Source organism: Equus przewalskii, chromosome 16 (genome assembly GCF_037783145.1).
Source record: "Equus przewalskii isolate Varuska chromosome 16, EquPr2, whole genome shotgun sequence".
Lineage (NCBI taxonomy): Eukaryota > Metazoa > Chordata > Mammalia > Perissodactyla > Equidae > Equus > Equus przewalskii.
In genome coordinates, this window is record NC_091846.1 from 15,338,478 (window position 1) to 15,363,123 (window position 24,646).

General features: G+C 39.2%; 1 long non-coding RNA gene across 2 annotated transcripts in view; it reads right to left on the bottom strand.

Annotated features, from left to right (window-relative positions):
• The window catches only part of LOC139076323 (uncharacterized), a 98,638-nt gene that overhangs the window by 2,690 nt on the left and 71,302 nt on the right, over positions 1–24,646 (bottom strand). The window contains exon 4 of one of the 2 annotated variants that reach the window (XR_011527779.1): positions 3,333–3,609. This is a non-coding gene — a long non-coding RNA (uncharacterized lncRNA). Of the gene's footprint in view, positions 1–2,631; positions 3,610–24,646 lie in introns of those variants that run through there. The other variant, XR_011527778.1, reaches the window with a different exon arrangement.

A 24,646-nucleotide genomic window follows, 5' to 3' on the forward strand; every position in this document is an offset into this window, starting at 1 on the left:
GCATGCATCGGACTAATAACACAGGCTTCTTGCCATCATGGCCAATCTAGCTACAGCCACTTCTGAGTGGCCAATGTACCAGCAGCAAAGACAGAAGCTTTGCCTCAACACTTCACCATCCCTTGAGGTGGCATCCAACAACCAACCTAGTGGCAAGTCAATCATATCAGACCTTTTCCACATTGGAGGGGATGGTAATTATTAACCTATTCTAAATTGATACAAACTAAATATAGGGTTGCCTTTCCCACCTGCAGTGCCTCTATCAGCATCACCACCAAAGCGTGTACAGAATGCTTGAACTTTCAACATGTTTTCTACAAAATGTTTGCTCCAACCTGGGAGCTTTCTACAGCAAAGAAGGTGCAAAAATGAGCTTGTCACCAGAAGACTCACTGGTAATACTAGGTACCCCACCATCTAGAAGCAGCAGGACCAACAGAATGATAAGCAGCTTGTTGAAGGTTCAGCTATGGGTCCAACATCTTAAGGGGTTTGGTTGCTACCTTCCAAGACGTGACATATGGGCCAAATCAACAGCTGACATATAGTACTATGCCTCAAACAGCAAGAATATATGGGTCCAGGAAACAAGCGAAGTAGAAGTGGTCCCCTCACCATCGAACACAGGGGTCCATTTACAGTATTTGTGCTTTTATTCCCCACAGTCTAAGGTCCTGGTTCCCAGGGAAGGAACACTTCTGCCAGTGTATATAATAAGAGTTCCATTGAACTTAAACCTATGACTACCACTCAACCACTTTGCGCTTCCATGCCAATAGTCCAACAGGCAAAGGAATGATTTATTGTCCGTTTGAAGTAATTAAAGAGTTGGTGTTGACCCTCTGCAAGATAGGGTCATAGAAGATAATGATGAAACCCTGGGGATTCACTAGGTCTCTCTCAGTACTGCCGTGCCCACTAATAATGGGTAATGGGAAAATTAAAATTATAGCTGTGACCTAAAAAATACAGGGCAAATATAGGATCAGACCACTTGAAGTTCTGGGTCACTTCATCAGGAAAGCCACTTAGACCAGCCAAAAGTTGGCCAAGGACAAAAGAAATATAAAATGTGTGAAAGAAGAGAGAGATGATAAATATCAATTAGAGCCTCAGGACCAGCCCCAGTACAAAGATCGTAGCTTGTTACACTAACCCGTTTGCCTTAAGTGTTTCTGAAAATTACAACTAGTTCCCATCCTGAAGGGGACGTGGTGGCTGATTAACTTGTTCCTTCCTTTTGGAGAAGCAGTGAGGGCAACTTGTTCTCACAACAATGGAGGCCCTATATTGTATTAAGGGAGCCACAGATGATGGAAGGTCACAAACAGATCTGAGGAGCACAACTGGTCATCTATATTGGGCACATCTTATCTACTGCCTCAGATTATCTCAGCCTTACCTGCCAATTGGCCCTTGGCCATTGTTCTGCATCAATCACTACCACAACGACCGAGTCCATGTGGACCCTTGCAGTCCTGCTGCTTGAGCAGATACCTGGAGTCTCTGGCTCTTCCTCGTACTCCCAGAGTCTGGTGAAGCACCACACCACAAGGCACGGAATCTGGCTCTCCAGAAGGTGCCACGTGATGCAATCCAGAAGTACAAAGGAGTTAACACTCCATGGGTAGACTTTGTTCAATGAGAGACAAGAGAAGGGAGGGTGTTAGCAGACGAATTCCCTCTCCATACACCCTCTAATGGACTGCTTCGAGGCACAGTGTGTCTGTCCAGCCTATCTGAAGATGTTTCACGTGGCTGAGAAACTGGCTGTTTCTTCACGAAGCAATGGCCAGCTCCACAATGTAAGACCTTGTGTTATCTCCCATCCTTCCTCGACTCATTTCGCTTTCCCTCTGTCTCACTGCCCTGAGATTACCCTTCCCAGGAAAGCATTAGCATTTAATCCTTGCCTCGGGTTCTGTTTGGTAAAGAACCTGGGCTAAGTCTCATTTCATTGCTTACTCTACCTAAAGAAAACCTCAGATCTGGCTCCTGCCGACATTTTCAATCTCATCGCCTGATGGTTCCTTACACTCATCTTTTGGTAAACCAAGCAGACTTACTGACAGGTCTCTGAGCTGCCTACTTTTTTCACAGCATCATGTGTCTGCACCTGCTGTTTCTTCTGCCAAGAGAGCAAGCCCCTACCCAATAGTTTTGGTGAACTACCAACCATGTCTTGAGTGCAGTCGGGCAATAATCAAGCCAGTGCTTCACAAATTTCACTAAAATTAATGGAAATGTTTAGAAGCCTTTTTTTGAGTCTCCTTGCTTAATGCTGAAAGATTAAAAATACAAAAATCCTCATATGACTGGATAAACACTTATTCTTCCTATTCATGGTAAAAATTTTTGAAATACAAGGAAATCTATAAGAGACAAACGGAAATGCCTTCATTTATCAGCAAATCTAATTGAAAGCTTCTCAGCAAACATTGCTGAAGATGTAAAGAAACAAATATTAAAGTAAATTATACAGTACAGGAGGTTTTCTGTATGGATAGAAAAGAGTGAAGATATTGCTACCAAGTCAGCTTATGATATCACTCTTTTGGTTCAAAAAAGCAATACAAACATAACTCATTTTCTTGTGAATACCTAAAGGAAACCATGTACCAAAGAAGATATGTTTCAACAGTAACTTCTTTAATAAAAACAATGAATTATGAAAAAATTATGTTTAATGGAATGACTACTTTAAATGGAAAAAAAAATTCTGGGATAAAGTCCCAGAGATATTTCCACATATGAAATTCTGCACTGCAGCATTCACAGTCAAGATGTTAAGGCAAAGAAGTTGAGGCCAAAAGTGTGCCAAGAGCTAGAGATGTCAAAATGTAGTTCCTTTCCATGAAGACAAGACCCTGAAAATATAGTGGACTCTTTTACAATACTTTGTAATGACATGGGGAATAACCGTTGTAATCTTTTGAAAGACATAGAGGGTTTTTTTGACTATCTGTGGCAAAATACATAAATGATTTGTTGAATATAAAGTATTATACATTTTTATTGTACAAAACACCATGCTCCAAATTTGCTGTCTTTTTCTGGGGTGACAAGTGGCTGCCCTACTGTTTGAAAGATATTTTCAAAGACATAAACACCCTTAATCACTTCCTATTAGGTGAAGCTGCCATTTTGATAGTGAGTGAGGAAATAACTGCTTCTTAAAAGAAACATACTCTAAGGAGAATATTTTCAAAAATAGATGTCTGAAATTATTTCCATCATTATATGATCATACAACTGAAAACAATGTATGCCACCTGTAACAACTCTCTTATGTGCTCACTTTTTAAAAGTTGAAAATAAATATTTCAAACCTGTTTTAAAATCATCCACATGTGGAATTTCAGTGAATCGACACCTATTTATGAAAATACATAAAATTCAAGACGTTTTGATGACTTGAGTTGTGCAAACAACTGACTGATATCAGAGAAGATGGAAATCTGGCGGGTGATTTTCAACTAAAATCTTCGAATAATTGATGAGTGGAATTGAAAAACCAGCATCACGATTCATCAGGCACAACAAACAATGCACATCTTCCATTTGGAGATATGTGTCTTAGTGAGGTATCTTTTCCACTATGACAACCTGAGAACAAAATAGGGAAAGAAACTGAATTTAGAACCAGAACTTAAAACCAAGTTTTTCAAAAACAATGTAGCATTTTCAGTCACATATTTGCAATAACAATGATAAAGAAAATAATGTAATTGCTTATTTTGTCTTTGTCTCATCCTTTTTAAATTTGAATTTGTTTCTGCTTGGTACACAATATATGTATATAATTTATAAAACAATGTATCAATTAAGAGTACGTGACTATTTGGCAATAATTTCTTGGATATGAAACCAAAAGCACAGGTAGCAAAAGACAAAATAGATAAATTGGACTTCACGAAAAGTACAAATATTCATACATCAAAGGACACTATTAACAGAGTGGAAAGGCAACATACAGAAGGGAAAAATTATTTCCAAATCATATATCTGATAATATTCAGAATATATACATTCTAAAAAACTCCTGCCACTCAACAAAAACAAACAACCCAATTTAAAAATGAGCAAAGGACTTGTATAAACATTTCTGCAAAGAAGATACATAAATGGTCAATAAGCACATGAAAAGCATTGATGCTCAACATCAATAGTCACAAAGAGATACTACTTCATATCCATTAGGATGAGTTCTTTAATAAAAAAAAAAAAGCAGATGTTGGTGAGAATGTGGGAACATTGGAACCCTCATACATTGTTGGCGGGAATGTAAAATGGTGCAGCCACTGTGGAAAACAATATGACGGTTCCTCAAAAAGTTAAATAGAATTGCTATATGATTGAGCAATTCCACTTCTAGGTACGTATCCTAAGATTGAAAGCAAGAAACTGAACAGATACTTGTACACCAATGTTCACAGCAGCATTATTCACAATAGCCAAAAAGTGGAAACAATTCAAATGTCCATCAACAGATGAATGCAGAAACAAATGTGATACATACATACAATGGGATATTATTCAGCCTTGAAAAGGAAGGAAATTCTGAGACATGCTACAATATGAATGAAACTTGAAGACATTATGCAAAGTGAAATTAGCCATACACAGAAGGACAAATATTGTATGATTCCACTTATTTGTGGTACCTAGAATAGTCAAATTCATAGAGACAGAAAGTAGAATGGTGGTTTCCAGGAGCTCAGGGGAGGGGAGAATGGGAAGTTATTATTTAATGGGTGTAGAGTTTCAGTCTGAGAAGATGAAAGTTCTGGAGATCGCTGCACAACAATGTGGATGTACTTACTGCCACTGAACTGTGCAGGTTATAATGATAACTTTTATGCTATGTATATTTTACCACAATAAAAAATAAACTGGGGGCCAGCCCAGTGGTGCAGCAGTTAAGTTTGCATGTTCCACTTCGGTGGCCTGGGGTTTGCCGGTTTGGATCCCGGGTTCGGACATGGCACCGCTTGGCACACCATGCTGTGGCAGGCGTCCCACATATAAAGTAGAGGAAGATGGGAACGGATGTTAGCTCAGGGCCAGTCTTCCTCAGCAAAAAGAGGAGGATTGGCAGCAGATGTTAGCTCAGGGCTAATCTTCCTCAAAAAATAAAATAAAATAAAATAAAATAATAAACTAAAAAAGAGTACATGAGTAAAATGAAGGTATATCTGAATGACAGACAGACAAACAGTAAGGGCAGATGATGGAGCCTTCTTCATCCTCAGCACAACAACACATGTTCAATTAATGCTTGTGGAAGGAAGAAAGGAGGGAGGAAAGGAAGCGTATATTGGAATTAAGACATGGAGGCCTTATTTCCTGTGTGTCTCTGAAGGACACAAATATTGGGTCCCTCGATATATTCTCCTAGAACATGGAAAGTTTTCTCAACATCTATCCTGCCCTTCCCCATCTTCCCAAATTCTGTCCCCACAGTACTTTCAGCTTCACAGCAGCTGCCAGATTTGCAAATGCTAAGTGGAATTTCTGATAACTGATAAACACATTTCAGTGAATGCAGTAGGAGAATCTATGGCTCCTTTCCTAAGTATGCAAAAGGAGCTACATTTGGGCAAAAGTCTACCTCGATATTTATGTGTAGATGAGAAGGAATGTCTACCCACATGCCTACCACTACTCAGGAATGACAATCATGCTCAATGAAATAAGAGTCTTCGAGTTTTCTGAGCCCTGATCCAGAGCCTAATTATGATGAATTACAGTAAGTAAATCTTGTCTGCCCAGTTTTCTTCCCCTAAATGTCTATGTTTGGGACCTTGTTTTAATAAAAATCTTTGGAATTAAATGTTATTAACAGTGATACATAGAATATGGGGTAATTTTTGTACACGATAATTAAATTTATAATCCTGTAATGTTTTCCACTTAAGACATCATTCTATGCCTAGGGCAAACGTCGAAGAGAACAGTCTCCTTTTATTAAAGATCACCTGGAAGACAGATAATATTTAATGTGTGTGATGATAAATCCACAAAGAAAAAGGAACATCGAAAGGCTGCTGTTAGAATCTGTTGATATCCCAGTGTTTAAACACTGAGAAACCAATGAAATGTCATTTCATATTTAAAGCAAGCATGCTAATCTCCAGATAAGGAAGTTACAGAAATTGTTTCTTTAAAAAAGGAAAAGGATAGTCTGACAGTATTCTTGGATTAATATTAACACATTTTCATTTACCAAAAAAATTTATGTCAACAGCTCTGCTTGCCAGGACAAAAAGTTAAAATCACAAGGAAGAAATGTAGCGGGAATCCAGGGTGGAAGAACCCTTGTTTTGCCATTATTTTAGTCTCCTCATTAGAAAGTAACTCTATGAGGGCAAGGACCATATCATTTTTGCTCATTTATATATCTCCAGAACTTTTCTACAATGCCAGGCACATAGTAGGCATTTCATAAATATTTGTTAAATGGATAATTAAAAGAACAAAGTTAGGCATCTGTTAAATTTATTTCAAAGGGAAATTAACGAAAAGCAGGCCACAAAATTGTTTAGTCACACAACTGAAACTCCATCTCACTAGAATGATGTGCTGGGCACATGACTGGTTAGTGGTAGTTAAACTTAGACTAGTCCCTTTATTCCTCTCCCCTGAAATTTGCATTAGAATCATGTAAGCTTACAAGAACAGAGGCTACTGTCCGGTTACATTGCTGTACAAGCTCTTCCCCAACAGCTGAGGTAGGAAATAGGAAAGTGAAGGATGAGTGCCCCAGCTTCCTTCAACCTGCTAGGAAGAATGGAAGAGGGCAAAACCTCAACAGAAGTGAGCAGATGTGCAAAGAGCAAAGAAGAGGACGGGAGGAACAATCAGCCTTACTTGATCTGAGGATTCACCACCAGTTTCACAACTCGCTTCTTTCGCTCTAAATTAATGTTCTCTGGGATTCTTTCCAGGACTTTCAAGGTCAAAGAACTGAATAAAATCCTAAATATTTTTTTCTACACCATATTATTGAGGCTAAAGAAGATGCATTGCTACATACCAAGCCAAAAATAATGTTTCATAAAATTAGGATTTTTTTCCCAACTACATACTTTTTGGGTAATATGCAGTTACATTCCAAGACTTACAATTACTAAACTTACAAGACTAAACAATTTTGACTGTACTGAAATAAAAAATTAAATGAAAGTCTCCACGAATATTCAAAAACATGTCAGAGGGAAGGAAAACCACTTGTAAAACACAAATAATGTTTAGATCCTAAAGAAAATAACAACATTGCATTCATTTTTAAATAAGCTATAAAAAGAGAGGCTCTAGTTAGAAAGCACTGGTCGGTGTATATGGCAGAAAAGCAATATGTGTCCTTCCGCCAACTCTTTAGATTTAGTAGAGCTAAGGCTGAGATTTCTCATCAGCACATTACCCAAACATATCTGAAGGATTTGCTAACTCAGTCCTGGGAAGCAGTATAGAGTTCAGGTATAAGGGACGAATACAGTGATATTTCCCTCTTCTTGTATATTGCAATATATTGCAATTAGTTTTCATAGTAATCTTTATGGGGGTGGGGAGGGTTGTGAGTGGAAATGAGAGTTGTTTCCAAGGAAATAAATGCCTTTCAACATACTCGAAAAAAAACAAAGGGCCCTCTCCCAACATACACTCCACAAACGTGTGCTGATATTTTCCTTCCCTGGGTAGATGGTTCTGATTCTCCTTCAATTCAGCAGAAACTCTTATACTGGCCAATTTTTTCCAGAATCTCTCTCTTGAGAATTACAAAGAATGTTAATAAATGCTACAAGCAAAACAAAATCCATAATTAAAAAGTTTGAAAGACTCTGGCTGAAAGAAAATTAGAATGGTTTGTTGGCTACCAGCTTTTCATACTCCATTAATATGCCCATATGACTAGAGAATCTCCAAGAAGGGGATCTAATAAGAAGTGTTTTCCAGAATTTTTTGGCACCTTTTTTTCAAAGCACATTGAGCGGGGGTGAGAATGTACCTCCCTCTGCCTCTGTATCAGAAAAGGCACCTTAAGCCCTTCTTAGCTCTGACTCCTTAGTGGAAATCCATTCTCATATTACTTCCCTATTTAAAATATGTCAGCAGCTTAAAATACTTTAGGGTATTTTTAAGGATATAGCACAAAATCCCTAATTTGGGTTTGTAAATCTGGCTCCTGCCTGAATCTGCAGCTTCTTGCCTTAATTCCCCCTAATTAAGCCCCTAGGAGGCGCCAGGCTCTCTCTGGGCCTTTGTACACAGTCATTCCACCACCTACACAGCCGCCTGCCAGCCTGGGGACGGCCCCTCTGGGTACCCTGACCTGGCTGACAGCACTTCGCCCCAGTCTGGTCAGGCTCCCTCGTGCCTGCACGTCCACCCGCCCACAGATCTCGCGACCGTTCACTTCCGTCTCTCACAGGCCTTCTGCACAGCAGGTGCTGTATAAATGTCTGCTGAAGAAATGGATGATGAATGAAGCGTATGCACCTAAGAGAAGTGATGAGGGTGGGGAAGGGAAGAGTTGAATGCCAACAGAATGTTAAAGAACACTCTGCCATTAAACTCTTGGTTTTCCATGTGATATATTATGCAGCCTATTTAAATCACCGAGGAACTGGCCCAAACCCTACCGTTTACGGTAAAGAGACAATTTCACTTTTATTTTTGACTATATTAGACATGTAACCATCTTACAGCATAAAATGTACACACACATTCTTCCACCCGCTGCTGAGTCACCTTGTGATTCTACTTTGCTATTACTGCTAGATTCCCTTTCTTAACACCTGAGGACCCTATTGAGAAGCTGATTTTTTTTCAGTATTGTAGAAATGTTTTCTAAGAGGAAGGAAAAATAATGATTCGAATAAGCATCAGACCATTGTGGAGTGGTACATCTATGCCTTATGAAGCGGGACATGCAGGTCCGAGTGGGCATTCGGGCTCAGGATTTAGGAACTGGGATTTTGCTCTATGCAAATGAACTACTATCGCCAACCATGCGGGTCTCCGCGCCTGCGCGAAGCCTCCGAACCCTCACGGGCTCCATCACCGAGCTCAGGCCGACGCTAAATGTTGCCGCCGCAGGGGGCTGCCAGCACCACGACCGAACTGTTAATGGATTTTCCTGCTTCTCTGCTCAAGTACAACGGAAAGACTGTGTGCTAAAACTTCCAATTAGTAAGAGGGAAGAAAAACGAACGGCAATGATTTTCTGAAATCGTAAAACTGAAATCGTCTTGCTTCCTCATCCGGTTGCTTTTGTTTCCCCTTCAGTTTAATACAGTCGCAAAGTCTAATTTAAGACATGTCCTAACTTATTATTTATATAGACTATGGTCACCAGAATCACGGCTGTATTGATGCCTGGAGAAGGTAACCATCTCTTCAGTGTAACCACCTATATGACCTGCTTCCCTTCTCAAAAATAATACCAGTCCCACCTATGCTGAAAGCCTGAAAACTTGAGAGCTGCAGTCTAAAATAAGTCTGTCGGGTTATGCCTTGTGCATTATAATGCTTTATATTAAAATTACATTTGATCCGCACTCCCCTGTTTATATGTGCAGTAATGTAAGTATGAAGGCTTGTAGATACCTTACTGTGTATCTAAAGGATTAAATTGTTTTGGAAAAATAAGACTGTACCTTTAAAGACTTCATCTACTTCACAGTTTTGCTTAGTGATAGAACTAGTTTGAAATATAAATATATATAATATATAATATCTGCTGATTTAATATATCACAGTGCTGAGCACTCCATAAATATTTGGTGAATTGAACAAATCAATATTCCTAACACCGACAGGATTTTTTTAAAAGATTTAAAACAAAACAAAGCAAAATCATAACAGTTTTTACAAAAAAGAATTAATTGGTGTTCAATGTGTCAGAAATGTTGATTCACGCATCTTAGAAAGTTGGCCCCCAGAGTTATGTGATGAGTACGTCCTGATCCTGGGATGGTGCAGACAAACTGCACTGGAAAAAGGAGAGTGGGTTTGATTCTGCTCTGAACACGTAGGCAGTGCCTGGGCTGGGTTGTCTGACACCGGATCTCTATGCTAGTTACCGAACAGAACGCTGAAGTAGGTATGATCTTTGCTTTGTATACGTTGATTTAACACTAGTTCTCTCTTTCTATATCACCAATCCTGAGACAAACCAAAATACTCCTGGTTGAAAACATCACTCATGGCTCTTAAGAGTTCTTACTCAAAGATGTTGTGGTAAGTTGAAAAGTGGCCTCCCAAAAGCCATGTCCTCATCCACATCCTCATCCCTGGAATCTGTGAACGTTACCTTATTTGGAAACGGTCTTTGCAGATGTGATTGAGTTATGGATCTTCACATGGGGAGGTTATCCTGGGTTATTTGGGTAGACACTAAATGCCGTCACATGTATCCTTACAAGAGAGAGATCAGAGACAGATACATGGAGGAGAAAGTAATGTAAAGATAGAGCAGAGACTAGAGTGATGCAGTCATAAGCCAAGGAATGCCGGTGGCCACTAGAAGCCAGAAGAGGCAGGAAAGGACTCTCCCCTAGAGCCTCCAGAGGGAGTGTGGCCTTGCCAACACTTTGATTTCAGACTTCTAGCCTCCAGAACTGAGAAAGAATGAATTTCTGTTGTTTTAAGCTACCAAGTTTGTGGCAATTGTTACAGCGGTCACAGAAGACCATGGTATAGTTTTCCCTCCAAGAAATTACAAACTAGGAAGATTATATGTAGGTTCATAGGTTATATATATATAACTCCTTCATAAGTGACAATAGTATAAGGTAGCAAATCATGAGTCCCCCAAGAAAGGTGCAAAGGACTATGAGTATGGACGAGAGAGGGAGGGAGGTTCCAAAAGGATCGGAGAGAGTTTTGGAAGGAAGAACATCTGAGCTGGGTCTGGAAGCATGTTCAGAGATGGTGAGAGGGTGGGAGGACAGAAGGAAAGAAATAACAATAACAGAGGTGCAGAGCTGAGAAACACATTGGGTTTGTTAGGGGTAAGATAAGGTGAGAAATAAGGTTGGAAAGGTAGACTGAGGCCAGGTCATGAACAGATCTGAAAACTGCCTAATGGCTTTGGGCTTTACTTATAGGCCTCTGGGAACCATCAAAGCTTATTGATTAGGAGAGTGACACAATTAGGGCTATACCTGGAAGCTACTTTTGTAGAAATGTGTAAGATGGAGAAGAAACTAACAGTGGTAGGAAGATCTCTTAGAAGAGTGTGGTTTTATTGCACCATACTAGATAAGTGCCTAAACCAACTAACTAAATCAATGCTTAACTTTAAAAATGAAGAAGATGGGACAGATGCCAAGAGCTCATAGTGACATATACTTGACTGGGCGTGGCAACTAATTAGCTGGCAGAGGGAAAAGTCAAAGATAGTGCCAGGATTTATGTGTCATGAAAGACGATGGTGGTGGAAACAGAAATAAAGAACACAGGAGGAAGAAGAGGTTTGGGAAAGGTAGATGAGCTCAGTTTGCAACATACTGAATGTGAAATGTTGGCAAGATATCTACATGATAATGAGATTCAGGAAGCAGGAAATGTGTGGTGGCATCAGGAGAGAGGTCAGGGATAGACGTACAGGTGTGGGGGCCATCCACAGATGTGATTGTTACAGCCAGGAGACTGGGTAAAATTTATAAGGGACAGAGTGTAGACACCCATTCTCAAGGAGGGAGGGTTATGACTCACCATGTTACTGATGCATCCCTCAGGTGTGTTTCAGGAGGAACAAAGCTGAGAGGAAGTAGCATAGACGGAGTTTCCCAACCAGATGCCCACAGCACTGTGCCAGCTCAGGTCTGCTGCAAGAAGCTGGTCCTTGCAGCCTCAGCAAGGCTGGTAGATTCTTGAGTGGTGAGAGTTCCCTAGTCACCTCCAACCATGAGCAGCTTCAATCTAAAACTCTTTTAAGGGTGGCCAAAGCAGAGTGGGATCTGATGATGTGCCTGTGGAACCCTCACTGTTCCACGGTGGCCATCAAGAATTTGAAGAGATGACCATTTTAAAAGTTTTGGTTAGAAATTGCGTGCAGTCATTCAAGCATAAAACCTACTATAAAGAAGTTAAATTCACAGAAGCAAACTTGGCAGTTTCTCAACAAAATTTTGAAGAAAGTTTTTCATTCTATTTTTCTTATCGTAGTTATATAGTATAAGGAAAACGTAAGTTGTTTTCCACTAAGCCTCCCATATAGTCACCCCCAAGACCTTTCCCGTTTACCCCCAATGTGCCATACTATCCTTTTTCTGTGTGTGCTATGATGTAAAAAATGGTTGAGAAGCACTGATATAGAGAGATAAGAGGCTAAAATCAGATCCTCGTGGAATATCTACATTGTAGGAGAGGGGGCGGTGAAGAAAAGACACAGAAAGAGCAGGTATCTGGCATTTGGGAGACAGGCTCCACCTCAAAATGTGGAAGATTACCCCAAAGGAAGTGGGTTTAGATGCTGGGCTGCCAAAGTAGATGATAATTGTCCATGACAGGTCAACAGTGTCAAATGTCACCAAAAAGTGAAATAAAGACCTTTTGAGGTATCCACTGGATCTGATAATTAGAAATCACTAGAACTGCTGGCAAGATCAGTGCCAGGGGACTGACGTGAAAAAGCCACACAACAGAGAGTTGAGGTGTGAGCAGGAGGAGACAAGATGCAGACAGAAAGAATAAACTGCTCTTTTAAAAAGCTTATCATTTTTTGATGGTAATGAGAGAAAAATGGTGCAGAGAAGGGGACCAAGGACCAGGAGGCCCTTTGTGAGATGTCAGACTTGAGTGTGTTTCTATCTTAAAAGGTAAATAGCCAGCCCAGAGGAGAATTTAAAGATGTAGAGATTTGTAACTGCGGATGAAGGCATACACTCAATAGAGAAAATTCCTGAAGGAGCTGGAAGGGATGAGATTGAGCCCAGGTAAAAGAATTGATGTTGGACAGATGTCCACTGGCTCAAAAGAAGGCAGGCAAGGATGGGGCAAGTAATTTTAGCAGTCAGAAATTAGGAAGCTGACGTGGCTCTGCCTGGGCTTTCTTCTCTCTGTTTCCCAAGGATATGGACTGAGGTGTATTAGAAATGAAAGAAGTTATTGGTCTTGGCACTTGGAAGGTCATTTGTGACCTTTGCAAGGATACTTTTAGTGCTTCGTTTAGCCAACAGCTATTTATCCTATTGGTGAATAAAGCACCAGACTGGAAGTCCTGAGACAGAAGTCCGGGATTCTAGATTTAGCTCTTCACCTAATTAGCTCTTCATAAGTGAGGCATCTTTCGGGGACTTATTTCCCCAAAATGAAACAGTTGGATAAAATGATGACTACAGTCATATCCAACACTTACAGTATTTATCTACTGTGTACAAGGCACAGGGTTTGCCACAGCATGAACTATAAAGATGCAATAAGAGGCAGGGATTGCGCCCTCAAGGGCATCGTCGCCTGAATTTCTAGTAAAATAGAAAAGCAAACAATTTCTAGTAAAAAGTCATCTTGGAGTGTTCCTTCCTAAGTCAAGGCCAGCTGTCAGGGGAAAAACATTGAAAGTTATATTTCAAGGGGGAAAGTATGACAACTTCTGGCATGATTTTTAAAATTCCTCAATGTCAAACTTGGACTGAAAAGTTCAAGACCTTTGACCACCTAATAAAGTTATTTCTCAAGATGGAGAATCTGAGAAAAGAATGAGCCACAATTTAGGGGTCTTACTAAACAAGCAGATTGGGTATTAATGTGAATACTATGGATATATTCTGAGCCTGTCCCGTGGGATGTTTAACACAACACACTAGATGGAAAGTTGTGATTGCACATGTTATATTTTTTAAGACAAAATAGATTCTGCCAACTCCTGATCTGAAGGAACAGAAAACGTAAGCACACACAATGAAGACTGTAGAAACTTGATATAAAAAATGTATTATGTTGTCTGATACATCTTCCCATCAACATGTTCATTATAATACGCTATTTTGTTCTATCCTATTCAGAATTACTAGTTGTCTGTCTATTTTACACCTCCCACCACAAAGCTTAGAAACATTGACAAGCATCTTCCCATACTCTAAATAATGCAGTATGAGAAGGAGGACATTTCTATTGCTTTAATCTCCATAGAAATGCTCACATGGTTAATTTGTTCAGTTCCAAGTCCTTGGTATCCTGTCACTCCTTTCGAATATACTGCAGATCTCCTTTTCCCAAAAGGGATCATTAGCATAGCTCTGATTAGATTGAAAGTGCTACCAATTAAGCTCTTTGTAGAAGAAGAGGTATGTGAGAAGGAGTCTGGATTATTAATTCCAGAGGTGTGTCTACACCATTTCAATCCATCATCATCAAGAGAAATCACCCACCATCAATAACTAATTCTCTATCGTGGGAAATTAGTTTGTGGCCACCTACCTCTTCTCCTCCCCAAAGCCCCTGTTGCTAGGTCTAACATCTCCAAGCTCTTCCCTCAGGGCATGGAGTGGCTTCCTTCTTTCACTTCCAACGCCTGACGGTGGAGGGAGAGGCAGTTGGGCAGCCAAATGACTGCAGAATTTAGAGCTCAGAAGACCTGATTGCAAGCCTTTCCTCTGCTACTTATTAGCTGTGTAACATTTAGCAATTACTTAATCAGAAGTTCGATTTATTCCTCTGTAAAAGAAAGATTAATAAAACCTGCCTGATCTACAACATGGGGTTGCTATGAAGAAGAAGAGGAAATAGTTGACATGAGAGCATTTTATAATCCACTGTATAACTTGACTAGCTGTGGGGAGATGGCAAAGGCGAGTAATCTGAGCACTGTCCCCCCAAACAAGAGAGACCTTTCCTCCTGATCTGGTTCTGCAGGAAACCAGGAGCCTTCGCAACTGCCCCTCTGCCTGGATTGCGCTCCCACTTTGAGCAAGACCCTGTGAGAACACGCTTTGGGGGTGAATGGATCCACGTGCCAGCCCTGAGTCCTACAAACCTGTCTTTACATTCTGATTTCTCAGGGTGAGGCTCTCTGGCACTTGGGTTGGTTTTTTGGGGTAGTTTCAAATCTCTGTTCTGGAACCTTGTTTTTCAGAATTACGCAGGTCAGAACAGCAGTCACTTTAAACAGATTTTTATCCTTCACGTAACAAAACAGACACTGTTCAACAAGGAATCATTGGTGTTCAGATCAAACAAAAATATGAGGTTTAAATAGCTCCCCAAATGATCAAAGGACTCCTGTTTCTGTCCAGTGTACTTATTAAGTCAGTGCACAACTCCATCCCATTTGGAGATCAGATATGAAGCCAAACACAGTCCAAGACTAGTGGAGCAGGACAGAGTATGTTCTGGAAATTTTTTCTCTGAAAAGTTCACTGTTATTACCTCTATATAACCTGATTAACCTTAATTAAAACTCCTGAGGTAAATTTTTCAATTTTCTGGAACCACATAGTTATCCCTTTAGTCAAATTAGGATCCCAGGGGTAGACATCAGTTTCCTGTGTTAGTCAAGATCAATTCTGACTGGGAATGTATCACTGGAGGAAAAGAAGTTGAACTGTCACAACTTCAGAAAAGAGCAGTGTGAATGGCTCTGCTGTGAAGATGTCTGACTTCCAAAGAAAGAGCTGTCACCTCAGAAATCAATGGTTTTTAATAAAAAATTCTTCTATATTAATCTCTTCTTATAAATAATGAGACATTTTATGATGCTACATTACAGTAGCCAATTACTTCTCTTAAAAGGTATTTTTATCTCTCTCAATTTCATTTTCACCATATAATTCAAAATAAATGGCATTCAATTGTAAACAGTATTGTCACATGCATTGTCTCATTTGATTCTCAGATTACTGTCCCTATTTTGCAGTTGAGGAATCCAGCTCATAGCACAATGTTGGTGCAAAATAGGTATCTTCTGAATGAATGAATGAGTCAATCAATGAATAGTAAGTGATTTGCCCAAACCTGAATAGCTAGAAGGATCTGACTTGAGCCTACAACTTTGGTCCACTGCTCTTTCCACTGTATATATGCCCTCCGCTCTTGCTAACACTAGAAAAGTTTAAGCTAATTGTCACATCTAAAATAGATTTACAAGTACCTGATTACACTTTGTTCAAGCAAATGTGGAAAATGTTACTTCCAAGGAAATGTACTGAAATGGTGTTTATTATGATTAGAAACTAGAAATTCTCTTGTCTTTCTCTCTTTCTTGGATATGCTCCAAAGAAGGTTGAAATCTTACATTTCAAAACAGACTGTTGCCTTGTTCCAGTCCTGGAGCTTTTCTCATTGTCGGGAATCCTAGCAGATCACAGGAGCCATGCAGTTGTGGGCTCGGGGGGAGTAGGGGGGAATGTAATTTGGCAACAATTGCTTTAGAAATCAGCCAGATATGTTATACAGATTGTACATCCTTTTTCTGTAAGATCTAGTATAGGAAGAAAAATACAGCAATCAGGGAATAAAGAGACTTCATTCTCCTTACCACAGAGCAAAGTTTCTTCAAAAATACGAAGGCTTCAATTGAGAAGACTCTTATCAAGCTATTGCTAGGCCTCAGGCTATAATATTATAATAGTCGACAGAGAAAGAACAGAGTATAAAGCATGACAAGGAATAGAATGGCCACTAGAGAGGGCAGAAAGTCCAGGTTTTAGCCCTTTTCCATAGTATTTTAAGTATAATCACAAAGCAAGCTCTAAGCAAACACCGAAGTGGAAAAGGGTACATTCTTACCCCCCCATTACATTTCTTTCACAAAATAATGACCCATTTTCTCCTGGACTAAAGTCAGGAAAAGCCAGATAGCACTGCATTACCTGATAAGATTACACCCTGAAGAACATAACTTCAAGCATGCCCCGTTTACTGACTGGCATTAAAAAGTAGATAAGATTTTACCCTTTGAAAGGAAAGAAAATCAACAACCTATGTGTGGGATATTCATTTTTTAAACCAATAAGATGCTGAGATCAATTCTCAGGTTTTTACTACACACATTTATAGACTCAGAGTGACGATTAAGACTCACAGCCAATTCCTGAGACATTTACCAGTACCACCTGAGAATGAAGGGACCATCATCAGAGTGAGGGATATGAAACACAATGGGTCAAATGGGATATTAATAAAGCCCTAACTGTGACCTTGATTTTCCTTATAACCAGTCACCAAACAAATTAGATCCACTGCAATGCAGTGGAACAGATATGTTGTGCCATTATTATCACTGTGGTTGATATTAAAGGCATTCAACAGTAGAAATGTATGATTTCCTAATTTTGTCAAAGAACTTATAAAAAATGTATCCTTCATCCCACTCACCCTGCCCCAGTAAAATACAGAGAAGCATTACATACCTCCATGCTCATTTCCATGTGAAGCTTCCCTGAGGACCACAAAGCCTTGGGCTATGGACACACTTTCAGTGTTCCTCTAAGGGGATTGGTGTGCGGGGAGAATGCATGGGAACCACAGACTTATGTATTCTCCAACTGCGAGTCTCTCTGGCAGCTTCCCAGACTGGGTATGTGCCGCCCTGTGGCAAATGAGTGAAAGGACAAAGGCTAGTCTAAAATTGATCCCTGCTTCCATATGGAGTCTTCTTCCCACAAAAAAAAAAAAGGAATTGACATCATGCTTAATACTGGTTCATTCCTTATTCTTAAAAAATTAATACTGCTTCTCAAAATTGTGAATATTTATTTTTATAGGTCAAAATCAGAGTTTGTCATATAATTTTTAACAGAAACAAGTGTAAAATATGCAATGACCTAATACAGCAAATTTTTTAAAAAACTGCTGAGGCGAGGAATTGTTTTGGTTATTGTATTTTCTGGCTAATTGAAGATTCGGCAGAAAAGCTGTATAGGTGCTTGTTGTTATGCATATTTCTACACTGTGTTAGTTTTTTTCCTATATTAATAAGTATGGCATAGTAAAACTGCTCTCTGACAAGTTCCCACAGTTCACAGGAGGATCAGGGAGACAGCACCCAGAATGAGTACTATCCACAGTGTTATGGGAGAGCAGACTCGAAGCAGAGAGTGACCATCAGACTCAAAGGAGGTGAGGGTGCAGGGAGAAGGAGAGAGGGAGGGTCTCTATGTTTCTAAAATAGTGGACCTTAACCTTTTCATGGCCACAGACTCCTTAAATAATGAAATAAAATACCAATCCCTTCCCTGCCAAATTGTACACACAGATGAAACTTCGCATATAATCCCCCCTGAGGCTGTCCATGGGACCTAGGTCATGTGTTCTTAACTCTTGAAGTTCCTTTATTTACTAAATGTGTAAAAACTAATTTATTTCCTTATTTTTCTATTTTTACAAAGGGTGACATACAGGAAAAAAATTTTTCATATCAAAATTTCTAGTTAATAAAGCATTACTTTTAGCTGTATGTTTACCTAATTATTTTTCTTCTTAAAGTATTTATTCAAATATGCCTTTTAAATCCTCCAATACCCTAAGAAGCAGGTGAGCAAAGTGGTGTTACTTATACTTCATAGGTCAAGCAACAGGAGAGCAGGGAGTTAAGTTGCAGAGTCAAGACTAAAACTCTTGCCCTCTGGCTTAGCACTCTCTCCACCAGGTCAGCCTTCCACCTGCCCTCTGAGAATCCTTTGGGGACCCGTGGGGTGCGGAAACTGAGGATTTGGGTTTCATCCGGGGTAGCCTCTTGTTTCTTGGATTTACATGTTAGGTTTGTGATTCTGCTTGAATAAAGGGCTCAATTTAGTTATATTAAATGTTTCTTAATATATTTATTTCTTCTTTATTCCATATAGCGTTTATTGTTTACTGTAAAATAAATACATATTATAATGTAAAAAAAGGTGTGTAAGCATTTGGGTGAAATATTAAACCTATGATATAAAAACTGTATAAAATTTTATCATAAAAACCCAGATTAAAAGAAGTTAGGCCCCTTGCTTGGTAAGACTCCTGAATTTAGAGTAAAGAACAAGAGGAGATAAAACAAATCCAAAGAGCAAGATTGACCCTGGCCCCTGGGGATAGTGGGTGCTGAAGTAATGGGATAGATTACAAAGAAGAACTCAGCTCTCTTTCTTACACAAAGCAGACCAAGCAAACAGAAGGCAGCCATGGAACAAAAACCGCACATGGGTTAAGGAAAAGAGGGAGAAGTGAGGTAACACTCAGGCTGGGAGTGGAGGAATAGGGAAGTTGGGAAAGCAGTGTAGAGAAGTGTTGAGAAGGAAGAGAATTGAAGAAAAGAAAAAATACAGAAATATATGAGGAAGTAAAACAGAATGGCTTTGTGATTTACCATTTATGGGAATGAGAAGGAAGGAGAAAGGAATAGAATGATGATTTCCAGGGTTTTAGGTCCATGGCTGGGTATATGCCAACAACTGAGGCAGGGAATACACCGTAGAAGTGAGTTTGTAGGGGAAGATGAAGAATTTAGTTTGGGATATGCTTAATTTCAGCAGCTGTGGGATATCCATGGAGAGATGTAGATCTGACAATAGGGTGTAGTGTATGAGTCTGATATTTGAAGGAAAGATCTATCTGAGCTGACGATATTTGGGTGTCACCAGCATCCAAGTGTATGTAGAGCTATGAGACCAGAAAAGAGCAAACAGAGAGTACGTAATGTGAGAAGAGAGGAAGATTGTAGGCAGAATTCTGGGGGGTTCCATGGAAAGACCCACAATAGAAATGGTAATAGGGAAGCTGAAGAGATGGAAGACAAACCAACTAAGTGGAATGAGGGAAAAGGGAATTTGAAGAAGAAATTCACATTCAGCAGAGAGAACTAGCAACTGAAGGACTGGAAAATATCCTTTGAATTTAGTAATTAAGAAGTCATTGGGGAGTGACATCAGCATCATGGTGGAGTGAGCTCTTCTCTCAGACTCTCTCCTGTAAGATACAATGAAAAAGACACTCATAAACAACAGAGGACATTCACACAACACGAAAGATGTCTGAGAGACTCACACAGCCATATGTCTGAAGGGGGAGGTGCTGGACCCCCTGGGAGGACGTGGAAGGAGGTAGGGGAATCTCTTCTCCCTCAGCATCAGTGACCCAGGATGCGGGATAATGCATGGCTCTGAGAAAGGGAGGGAGGGGCAGCTCCCCATGGGAACACCTTCTTTCTCCAGTTTCTCTCACAGCTTGTGGGAAAGCTCCATACAGAGTAGGTTAAGCTATTGTGGGGGCATCTTCATCAAACCAGCACCCCAAGAAAGCAGATAGTGAAGGCAGAGCAAGAACACCTCCAAGATCACACATGTGAAAGAAAGCAACCCTCCCCTGGCACAGCACTCCAGCTCAGCTACTTGGCCAGATTGCCTGTGCATATGTTAGAAAAGCAGCAGTTGTGAGTGAGCAAGCCAGCAATCGCAGATGGGCCCTATCAGCATAGATTCCAAAGGACAGGCACAGATACCAGGAATTGTGGCCGGCTCAGAATAATACAGCTTCTGTATTATTGGCAGGAAATGGAATCTGTGACCAGATACTATCACTATGTGAAAGCACAAATACATGCCATCAAACAATATGAAGAAATGTATTAATACTCCAGACCAGAAGGAAAATGACAAGCACCCAGAAATCAATCCTGAAGGCACAGAAATTTACAACCTAAATGACAGAGAATTCAAAACAGCTATCATAAAAAAACTCAATGAGTTACAGGAAAATTCAGGTAGTTCAATGAAGTGAGGAATAAAATTAATGAACAGAGGGAACTCTTTACAAAAGAGATTGAACTATAAAGAAAAACCAATCAGAAACGTTGGAGATGGAAAACACAATGGATGAGATAAAGAAAAATCTGGACTCCCTGAATAACAGAGCTGATATTATGGAGCACAGAATCAGCAATCTGGAGGACAGAAATATAGAAATGCTTCAGATGGAGAGAGAGAACTAAGACTAAAAAGACATGAAGAAATTCTCTGAGAAATATCCAATTCAATTAGGAAATAAAACATGAGGATTATAGGTATTCAAGAGGGAGAAAAGACGGAAAATGGAGCAGAAAGCTTGTTCAAAGAAATAATAGCTGAGAACTTCCCAAACCTGGGGAAGGAGCTGGAAATACAAGTAAAAGAAGCTAATAGAACTCCTAATTATATCAATATGAAAAGAGCTTCTCCAAGGCATATAGTAGTAAAACTGGCAAAAGTCAATGACAAAGAAAAAATCTTAAGAGAGGCAAGGTAGATGCAAATAACTTACAAAGGAGCCTCTATCAGGCTTTTGGTGGATTTCTCAGCAGAAACCTTACAGGCTAGGAGAGAGTGGAATGCTATATTCAAAATTCTGAAAGACAAAAACTTTCAGCCAAGAATACTCTATCCAGTGATAATATCCTTCAGATATGATGGAGAAATAAAAACTTTCCCAGATAAACAAAACTGAAGAGAGTTCATCACAAGGTGCTGCCTACAAGAAATGATCAAGAAGGCTTTCATACCTGAAAAACAAAAAGAAAGGGTTTACAAAGCCTTGAGCAAGGAGATAAATAGGCAGACAAAATCAGAAAATTACAGGTCTCTATCCGAACAGGTTAGCTAACACCTAATTATAACGTTAAAGATAAAGGGAAGGAAAACATCAAAAATAAATATAATCTTGTCATTTTAACCACAAACTCACAACACAAGATGGAATAAGTTGTGACAACAATAACTTAGACAGGGAAGAAGAAAGGGATGGAATCAGCTTAGACTAAGGAAATAAGAGGCTATCAGAAAATGAACTATCTCATCTACCAGATATTTTTATACAAATATCATGGCAACTGTTATACAAATAATCAGAACAGAGACACAAATGATAAATAAAGAGAAAACTGAGAAAATCATCATGGAGAACTACCAAACTGAACTGATAGTCTGAAATACATAGGACAAGAAACAAGAGAAATACAGAACAACTGGAAAACAAGTGATAAAATGGCAGCATTAAGCCCTCACATATCGATAATCACTCTAGGGGCTGGCCCCGTGGCCGAGTGGTTAAGTTTGCACGCTCTGCTGCAGGCAGCCCAGGGTTTCATTGGTTCGAAGCCTGGGCGCGGACATGGCACTGCTCATCAAGCCACACTGAGGCAGCATCCCACATGCCACAACTAGAAGGACCCACAACGAAGAATATACAACTAAGTACTGGGGGGCTTTGGGGAGAAAAAGGAAAAATAAAATAAAATCTTTAAAAAAATAATCACTCTAAATGTAAATGGATTGAATTCTCCAATCAAAAGACACAGAATGACAGACAGATTAAAAACAAGAATCAATGATATGCTGCCTCTAGGAAACTTGTCTCAGCTCTAAAGACAACACAGGCTCAGAATGAAGGGATGGAGGACAATACTCCAAGTTAATGGCAAACAAAAGAAAGCAGCTATTTCCATACTTATATCAGACAAAGTAGACTTCAAGATAAAAAAGGCAATGAGAGGCAGTATATAATGCTAAAAGGGACACTCCACCAAGAAGACATAACACTTACAAATATATATGCACACAACACAGGATCACCAAAGTACATAAAGCAACTATTAACAAACCTAAAAGGAGATGTTAACAACAATACAATAATAGTAGCGGACCTTAACACCCCATTTACATCAAAGGATAGATCATCCAGACAGAAAGTCAACAAAGAAATAGTGCATTTAAATGAAAAACTAGACCAGATAGACTTAATAGATATGTACAGAACACTCCATCCAAAAACAGCAGAATACACATTCTTCTCAAGTGCACATGGAACATTCTCGAGGATAGAGTATACGTTGGGAAATAAGGCAAGTCTCAATAAATTTAAGAAGATTGAAATCATATCAAGCATCTTTTCTGACCATAATGCTATAAAAGTAGAAATCAACTACAAGAAAAAAGCAGAGAAAGTGACAAATATGTGGAGACCAAACAACGTGCTACTGAACAACCAATGGATTACTGAAGAAATTAAAGGAGAAATCAAAAAATATCTGGAGACAAATAAAAATGAAAATACACCATATCAACTCATATGGGATGCAGCAAAAGCAGTCCTAAGAGGGAAATTCATATAGGCCCACCTTAACAAACAGGAAAAATCTCAAATGAGCAATATTCAACTACACCTAACAGAATTAGAAAAATAGAAATCAACAAAGCCCAAAGTCAGCCGAAGAAGGGAAATAATAAAAATTAGAGCAGAAATAAATAAATTTGAAACCCCCAAAAAATAGTAAAAAGGATCACTAAAACTAAGAGCTGATGCTTTGAGAAGATAAACAAAATTGACAAGAAATTGTCAATTGCTCTATCTGAATAGACCAATCACAAGTAAAGAGATTGAAACAGTAATCGAAAACCTCCCTCAAAATAAAAGTCCAGGACCACATGGCTTCTCTGGAGAATTATACCAAACATTCATAGAAGATTGATACCTATCCTTCTCAAACTCTTCCAAAAAGTTTAAGAAGATGGAACACGTCCTAACACATTTTATGAGGCCAACATCACCCTGATCCCAAAGCCAGAAAAGGACAACACAAAGGAGGAAAATTACAGGCCATAGATGCAAAAATCCTCAACAAAATATTGGCAAACTGAATACAGCAATACATTAAAAAGATACATCATGATCAAGTGGGATTTATACCAGGGATGCAGGAATGGTTCAACATCCGCAAATCAATCAATATGATGCACCACATTAACAAAATGACGAATAAAAACCCACGATCATATCAATATGTGCAGAGAAAGCATTTGACAAGATCCAACATCCATTTATGATAAAAACACTGAATAAAATGGGTATAGAAGGAAAGTACCTCAACATAATAAAGGTCATATATGACAAACCCACAGCCAACATCATCCTCCATGGGGAAAAACTGAATGCCATTCCTCTGAGAATGGGAACGAGACAAGGGTGCCTACTGTCATCACTCTTATTCAAAATAGTACTGTAGGTTTTGGCCAGAGCAATCAGGCAAGAAAAAGAAACAAAAGGAATCCAAATAGGCACTGAAGAAGTGAAACTCTCACTGCTTGTAGACAACATGATTTTATATCTAGAAAATCCTAAAGAGTCCATTGGAAAACTATTAGAAATAATCAACAACTACAGCAAATTTGCAGGGTACAAAGTCAACTTGCAAAAATCAGTTTCATTTCTATACTCTAATAACTAACAGAAAGAGAATTCAAGAATGCAATCCCATTTACAATCATAACAAAAAGAATAAAATATCTAGGAATAAATTTATCCAAAGAGGTGAAAGACCTATGCAATGAAAACTATAAGATATTATTGAAAGAAATTGATGATGACATAAAGAAATGGAAAGATATTCCATGCACATGGATTGGAAGAATAAACATAGTTAAAATGTCCATACTACCTAAAGCAATCTACAGATTCAGTGCAATCCCAATCAGAATCCCAATGACATTCTTCACGGAAATAGAACAAAGAATCCTAAAATTCATATGGGGAAACAAAAGACCCCAAATAGCTAAAGCAATCCTGAGAAAAACAGAATAAAGCTGGAGGCATCACAACCTCTGACCTCAAAATATACTACAAAGCTATAGTAATCAAAACAGCATGGTACTGGTACAAAAACAGACACACAGATCAAAGGAACAGAATT